The sequence below is a fragment of the Cavia porcellus genome, unplaced genomic scaffold (assembly GCF_034190915.1).
Source record: "Cavia porcellus strain 051 isolate PalLab524CR breed Dunkin Hartley unplaced genomic scaffold, mCavPor4.1 scaffold_1, whole genome shotgun sequence".
Taxonomy (NCBI): Eukaryota; Metazoa; Chordata; class Mammalia; order Rodentia; family Caviidae; genus Cavia; species Cavia porcellus.
Genome location: NW_026947484.1, coordinates 26,061,464 through 26,070,155, shown reverse-complemented (window position 1 = coordinate 26,070,155; position 8,692 = coordinate 26,061,464). Strand labels below are relative to the sequence as shown.

General features: G+C 33.4%; 1 long non-coding RNA gene across 1 annotated transcript in view; it reads left to right on the top strand.

Annotated features, from left to right (window-relative positions):
* The first annotated feature begins 1,272 nt into the window (after window positions 1–1,272).
* LOC134475500 (uncharacterized) overlaps window positions 1,273–8,692 on the top strand; it is a 123,365-nt gene continuing 115,945 nt past the window's right edge. The window contains exon 1 of the long non-coding RNA XR_010046644.1: window positions 1,273–1,456. This is a non-coding gene — a long non-coding RNA (uncharacterized LOC134475500). The remainder of the gene's footprint in view (window positions 1,457–8,692) is intronic.

Here is an 8,692-nt window from a genome sequence, read left to right as displayed (position 1 = left end):
AAAACAAACAAACAAAGCTTTAACCACTTCAGGGACAACAGTGTAGAACTAACAGGCATTCTTAGAAGACCTTAGCAATCTTAGGATCAGTAGCCTCATACTGGGTGTTACTAAGTGATGAGAGTTAGAAAATTTGTGAAACCAGGTTTTAGAGAATAAAATTACATGGAAAATTATCAGGGAAAGACAATTTGATTAATTTACCTTCAGAACTTTTCATCCAGATTAGAGTGCTGACTCAAGTCCTATCAGTAATCACAATGAAAACAAACTAATTCAAATGTCACCTGGGCTGAAAATTTTACCTATGTGCCCTCAGAGGTGAACTACTTAAATAGCTTTTAGTTGCTCTTCAAGTGCTAGTATTTATGTATATATGAGAAAAATTAAGTCAATTTCTTTAAAAGCAAATCTCACTTAACAGATTCATACAAAGTATTTAGGAAAGCTTTACAGTCCACTTAATTCAGGACTACAACTTGTACAATAAAGCCAGTAAGTACATTTATATATAAGAGGAAGAAAAACAAACATTTTCTTCACAAGATTAAAAGCCTGTTCATTTCCTTTTAGAATTATCCCATTGTATATTGTCTTTCGTGAAAAAAGTCCATTAACTTCTTTCCTACATGCTCGAGTCTTAAAAATGTACCAATATTACACAATATCTTTCAGGAGTAAGATTTACTATAGAAAAAAATGTGTCTCATATATTTTGTATTCATTGCATTTCCCTTTTCAGCTTCAAAAAGCAACTTTAAAATATTCTACATCGCTATACTTTAAAATGTTTTTCTGTTTATACTTAATTATAAACTTCATAATGAAATGGAGACGTTATTTATTATTTATCTCAAAATGTCAGATGCTTAGACTTTACCCATAAATTATCTGGAGGCATAAAATTACATACTTTCAGAGGTAGTCAACAGACACTGTTGGGATTTCCTGTAGTATGTTTACAAGCTAATTTGTTTACTGAGCATTTTGTACTCGTTTATGTTTTGGCTTTTTTAAAACCAGATTCTCATTGAAGAAACATACTTAATATAAAAAAGTTATAAAAGGAGTATTTTTAATTTTAAAACTAAGTATTGGATTAAATGCAAAATAATCTCTTCACTGAAATGCTGTCAAACAGCATTGACCATTAATATTTTATAGATGAAACAAATAAATTAGCCTGCAATATCATTAAAATGCATGATTTTGCTGTGTGTCAGGAACACTGTGCAGTTTTGTCTGGATTCATTAAAGCGCTCACTGCATAAGTGCATTGCCAACCAGAATGTGGGTGGCTAGAATGGCAGCCTGTAGGTTTGTATGGAAAACAAGTATGGCACTGTGAAAAAAATTCTTCTCTCACCCTACAGATACCTGTGCGGAGAGCTTGGGGAGCATTTCCATAGGCTCACTGTCAAATGAGTGCGAAAGCCCCCATTCATTGGAAGCAAAGGTAAGTCCGAAAACTGCATTGAAGAAAAAAGGGAAGGGGTGGGGAGTGGGGTGGAATCACCTAGCACTGAAGCAGCCTAACCAAGTGACAGACACGTAGACAACTCCGATGCTGCCAGAACAACACTCTGCACAGCCCACCAGCAAGCAATTTGTCACAGCGACAAGAATATCCTCCGCAATTTGGCACCAGGGTCCTTGGACAGCCAACTGCGCCTGTACAGCACGAGACGTGCTATTCTGCAACGGGGAAGATGGGAACGAAGGTTCTCCTTATTATGTCCAAATGTGTTATTTTATGAAAAACATATCTTTTGTCATGATCAACATAGAGATAGAGCAGTAGTAATTGATATTAACTGGGTGCAAATAAGACAACAAATTGAGAAAAATATGTCCTCGTTCATTTTGGAGGTATCTTGACTATAGAGAAGATTTTAAGATATTTGCTTGATACGTCTGGCGTTTTATGGCAAGGTCCTACATTGTTTTAGAGAAATAATGAATCCATAGGTACAAGAATAAACTGGGAAACATTTTGGTAGTAAACCTTTTGCTTTTAGCAGAATGTACTCTTTGCTTTGTTTTAGATTTTATGTGTCTGTGTATGATGTGTTGATTAATATCTTGGCTGGCTGCAAATCTTTTCTTACTGAAATGATTTGCAATAAGACAAAGAGCTTAAGGTAAGTTGAGTTATAAATGTGCAAAGGAAAGACCCTTTACTCTGTACGGTGCTGCCCGCATAATCTATTATAAAAGTGCAGTAAGGAGAGATGCCAGACACATAGGATAAAGGTATCTGATAAATAAGCAAGTAGTGTTTCCTTGCCAATTACTTGGCATCTTAGTTTGTAATTAATGCCACCGTAATGAAAAAAGTGGTAGGCACGAAGATTGGGCCTTTTGTGTATTCTATACAGAACCAAACACTCATAAAAATCTAGCTCAAAGCTAGCCTGGTTTGGTTTTCTTCACAATCAAAACTTCCTAGAGAATTAGAATGATACCATGGGGTGTGTGCTTGTGTATGTGTGTGTGTGTGTGTGTGTGTGTCTGTGTGTGTGTGTGTGTGTGTGTGTGTGTGTGTTACTGTGTATTATATGAGACTGACATCAGGCAATTGCAGGATGCCTGTCTCTACTACATTGACAAGGGTATACTTCATTCCTCAGACATGAGAGAATCATGTACCCATTCTGCCAGGAACTAACATCATGGTATCTATTATGTTATTCACTGGTTGTCTTATAAAGCACTTTAGCTAACTGCTATTTAAGTGGCTATAATCACTGCTGTGTAATGCCTGAAGCATTTCCAAGAAGTTTACGTACTTATGCTTTATGTACACTTTCAGGAAATAACTAAAAATATAGAAGAGTTAAATAATGACAGTGATAAAATTAATTGGCATTTAAAAGACTAAAATAACAGTATAGTTTAGACAATTTTGATGTTATTTGAAATATGGTTGATGTTTCAAATTACCCATTTAATACAATAATATTTTATAAAATATGAAAAAATTTTCCTACTTATTCACACACACTGGACAATAGTGAATGGTTTGGAACTGAGAGATTTAGAGAATGAGAGGTTTGCTTACAACGCTGTGTAATTAATTAGTGATGGAGGTGGAGTGTGCTGACTAGCTAGGTACAGAGATCATTGCATGGAGAGATTTAAGTTTTATATCCTTTGAGGGATAAGGTACAAAGAAAAAGGAGAACAGAGAAGTGAGTCAGGTAAGAGTGCTCAGGTTAGAGGGTACAAAATACAGTGGAGCCCATAAAGAAAACTAACCCCATACTTTTCTAAGCTTTGCATGGGGTGTTTTCCTTGCAACTCACATTAAAGTCAATGGGAATCATGCAGCTAAAACCCCGTGTAACTCTTTGACAATTTACTTCCTAGTGTCAGGAAAAGAGTACTACCTACTAAGGGCAATTTACTCATTTTAGTTTGTGCCTCCCATACAAAGATGAATTTGATAGCACATAGCAGGAGGAAAAGAGAGACTGCATTTAAGATTTTGTTATTGCAAAAGAAGTCATCATTGAAAAATGTCACCTAAACTCTCACCTTGTTTAGCAACAGCAATAAACAGAGAAAAGCAATCCAACAAAAGAATATGAAAAGAAGTATGGACTTGATTACAGGAAAAAATGGTGATTGCTAGTATGAGGGTTTTCTTTTTCTTTTTTTTTTTTTTTCATTTTAAATTCTCAAGCTCTGAACACAATCGCAGGATAATAAGAATACAGGAAGATTCTTAAGATGTCAAATTGAAGCTCCTGATTGCTTACTTTTCCTGAGCACCGAAAGTTGTACATATGTAAATACAGCAAAATATTCCCACAAAATCTAAATAATAATAAAAATACAATAAGAGGAAAGCTACAAGGCTTCTAGTTATAGATAGAAAATTCCCTAAAATGACAGGTATCTGTTCTGTTGCAAACAATAATTGATAAATGCATCATAATCTTATAACAGAGAGTTATGAGATTTCTCAAGTTAGAGAATATTTATGTTAAAAAGTACATGCTGTTTACAAAAAGTAAAGTTTATTTCACAAACTTTGAATCAGAAAGTGAATACTGGCTTTTGAAGTCTGTATTTTCATTGCAAGGTCCTATATCCTTAATCTCAAACATCTTTATTTCAGTGCTATATCGCTTTAGTGATATAATTTTTAAAACTGCAGAAACACATAAGCCGCATACATATAATAAGTGGCAATTCTATGTTGGATAATGATAGTTCTTTTATTTTCTGAGCATTCTTTGTTACTTGTTTTGTGACTTGTCCTTTGCAAAGTGAAGGAGTAAGAACCTAGATGGTTCTGCATTTTAGTGCATGGAGGGGCAGGGAAAATCTAAAAACAACAGCTCATGCAAATTGATTACTCAAATTTGATGGTTAAATGAGTGTTTCTTACCATGGACCTAGCTTACACTTCAGTTTAGGTAAGTAAGCAGCCTTGGTACCACTGGTCTCTGATTACACCAATTATCAAACCTGAACTGTACTATCAGAAAAACACATAGCTCCACACTTTTAAATGCCTGGCTTTTGGAAATTAGAGTAATTATGTCACCAAACCTACTGTTGATTTTCAGATGACATCTCAATAATTTTGCAAGAGTAAAAATCTTTTTTGAAAGCACACTGATATTTTTCATAGTGGAGATAATATATGAAGATGAATACAGTGATTTGAAAAGTGAGAACATTTTAGGGAAGAGATACTTTATTTGCTCAGAATTTGGATGTGTTTCTGGACTGAATCCTTGATTATAAATTTATGTTGGATGATATTGACTGTGGAAGAACTTCTGAAATCTGATTTTCTTGGAGGATGGGATTGAAAATTCATAAGTAACACAAATAGTAGCTGAAATAGTTTGGAGTACTAATATAAAATCATACGCAAAGACAAATTTAAAGTACCAAAAGAAAATTTAGTTTAAAAACTCATAACCTGTTCATTCTCTTTCTTATATCCCAGACATTCATGGTTTGTAATTAAATCACAGGCCCTTAACCAAATGCACATTGTAATGTTTCTGTTCACAAATTAAACCTAAATTAAATTTATTACAAAATGATGTTTATCTTTAGAGATATTTTTGTTTTCTTTCTCTTAATTGAATAAAGAGATATTTAACAATATTTTTATACAGAGAGAATAAATTAGTATCGGTATTTAAATTAAATAATGAAAAACAAAAAGACAAAAGTGGCAACGTTATTCACAATGTTACAGAATTTGTTTTCCACCTATATTTCAGTGTCATTGCTTTATTTTGAGTGAGAGCCTGAATAATCATTTACACACATCAAGGAGTTAAAGATTTACATGGTTATATATTCCAGATCTTTTATTTTAAGAATTACATTTTCTATGACCTGAAAAAATTCGATGTTTTAGCTAATTGAATTCTAAAATTAATCTGTTTTTATTTCAGACTTTCTTTAGGAATTTGGTATAAATTTTGATGTTTTTTAGCACAGACATTTAAGGCATCTTTTAATATATCTCTTTCCACTTTGACTTTGACATGATTCATGCAGTGACTCTGATATATATATATATATATATATATATATATATATATATCCTTCCAATATTTCAAAATTACATGTTTAGTTTCAGGATGAGGGTTTACTTACACATACACATACATATGTGCATACACACAGGCACACAATGGCAGCATAATCTCTTAGCTCAATGAGAAACAGTCTGAACGCAATCACAGTACTCAGAAATGTTTTCTTAGCCTTGGGGATGGTGTTTGTTGAACTGATTTTATCACCTGTACAGGGAAATCGTGCAAACATTCTCACTAAGAGGTCTTAAACCAGAAACATCAAATAAGTATATAGTCAAATGAGTGACTAATTATATTCATCAACATGAGTTTCTTTTCATTATTTTCTTTACTTAAATCACGTTTCTGTCTTTCCTGTATCCCTATTTATTTACACCTCCCCAAATGTGACACTTGAAAGGCCTTCTGCAATTATCTTTGGATAGCTCAAGTGTCAAGGGAGGTAATTTTGGAAAAAGGCATGGTACTATTAACCATGTTGATTCTCTGGCTCTAAAGATCTTTAGGGTTTTTCTTTTGGCAAATTTCTGATGCTCTACCCCAAAGATTTGAAGCCTGAACTCTTCTTTGCTACATCCAAGAAAAGGAAGCCTCTGTACAATAGGCTGAGTAGTCTGGAGCAAAAGGTCACTCAACATTATACATGCTTGCCTGGAACCAAAGCCTGGAAAGGAAATCCTCCCAGCAGAGTTAAATTGTCTGTTCTCCTTGGCAAGTGAGCACAATTCCGTTAACACTAAGGAGAGTTAAGCAGGGATATTGTAAGAACAAATGGCTTTATGAGATGGAAAGAGGACTTGAAATTTTTCAAAGTATTTGAAAACAAACAAAAAAAAAAGAAACTCTTTTCAAAATGTAAGAATATTTAAACTTAAAAACGATGCAGAAAGATGCAACAGTTTTTTTTGTTATAGATCAAAAATATGTAAATGAAGGCAACATTTTAGGTGAAATGTGTATAATTTTCATAATTATTTAAATGTGAAAAGCACATAATTAGTACTTTCTTCCAGTCTTTCAAGTGGCGGTTTTGGGCAATGGACGAAAGAGGAAAAATGTTTTTTTCTGGTTATTTAGTTACATTTTATAGCATGTCATTTGAGTGGAGGTTCATATTTCTTCATTAACAAAGAGAGAAAAAAAAAAACTAGGTCCATTTGATTATATGCAATATTCTTTGGTATTCTATTGTTGAATGCTTTTTAAAAATGTATTTAAAAGAAAACAAGTTATAGAAAAGAAAAACAAAAAGCAAACGAGACAAACAAACAACAACAAACCCAATACAATAACCGTGTAGGTTTACAAAACAAGATGATAGGGATTTGACAATGGTTGTAATCTTGTCTATTGTTACTTTCAAAAGGATGGCTTAGAATAACATATATAGACATGTAAAATTGATCTAAGAGATGGAGATTTAGCTAAGCTGTACAAGTGCCTCCTGACAAGCGTGATGTTGTGAGTTCAATCCCTGGTACTCCTGCCCCCCCCCCCAAAAAAAAGGGGGAAAGCAGAAAAGAAGGAAGGGAAAAGGAAAAGACATAAATTTGTGTATTTCTCTCTCTCTCTCTCTCTCTCTATATATATATATATATATATATATATATATATGCTCAAATTCCTATACTACTAATTGTATTAGCTGTTGAATGATTTTTTATTGCAGCTACATTTGTTAAATGAGTACAGGGCAACCATAACCCTACCATATGAATGTAGGAAGTGATGCAAGATTACTTCTGATATCTGATGTTCCCATTACTTCTTGAGCTCTTATTCTCAGATGTATATGTTGTATTTACTATCATGGTTTCATTAATTTACTTAGTTGTTCATTAAAACCTTTCACTGAATCTTTACTAAAGAGCATAAAGACTATGTTGTCTATTAAATAATTCAGAAATCACTAAGATAAAGTTCCAAATCTTAAAATACAAATTGGTGAGTTAAAAAATAAACCAAAAGGAACAGTATCCTATAGAAAGGACTGTGAGAAATAGAGCGTGTGCCTACATTGCTGTGGGAAATCAGAGCAGTTACTTAATTCTTTGCTGCAGAGAGACTGGAAGTTCCCATGGAAGAAGTGATCGGCTAAACTATGACAAAAAAAAAAGTGACTATCTCAACTGCCTGGCAAAAGACAAGAGTGCTGCAACAGAACACAGAACTAGTTTGTGCTTTTAAAGATGTCTTTGTTTTAAAATATTCTGGGATTTTTGCCCCAAATTATATATTGTTGTGAAGTTTTTGCTTCTACCAATTTGTTTCGGTGATGAGTTTTCTTTTTAAAATTTATTTTTATGTTACAAGGAGGAAAAGGGATAACATGAAATGATAAATATAAATATGCAACCTATGATTTTTCCACCCATTCAATACCTCTAAATTTTAATTGTGTTTGAATATGTGTATGGAAAAGTAAATGTAAGTAAGTGTTAACTATGAGAATTTTATGAGATACTGAGAGATAATAGCATATTACTAAACCCAGGAAGATAAACTTATACTCAAATTACTTTAAAAATTTGAGAGTGTTCTAGGGCTTTCCAATAACAGCTGAGTACACAAGCATTCTGTCTTTTTCCATCAGGTTTATAGTGTGATAGAAAGCTTCTAGCAGGTGTGAAAAAAGAAGTGAATAACAGAATGGCTACAGTGAGCATGGTACACAGAAAATATTTGAAAGAAAATCAGAATTTAATGATGTAGGCCAGTGTTTCTCAAAGTATAAATTGGTAAAGAATTTGCTGAATAATATGCTAAAATGTAGTGGACAGGAACCTCAACTAATGACTTTTCCATCTCTTTCTTCTCCTTCTCTTTGTCCTCTTCTCTTCCTTTATCTATTTTTCTTTTATTTTTTTACAAGATCATAAATTATATTGGAGCTGTTGGTTGAGGATCATTACTTTGAGAATAACTGATCTTGCTCAGTGTACTCAGATTGTGTTTTTATGTGAGTTGTTTGGTTCTCGTTAGATTGAAGATACTGACTCAGGAAGCCTGCTGTGGGTGGAAATCTTCGCATACTGAACAAGTTCAAAGGTGGAGCCAATGGGATTGCTCTACAAACCATGAGGGAGAACCAAGACCAAGGGGATTTCCTACTTTGTAAA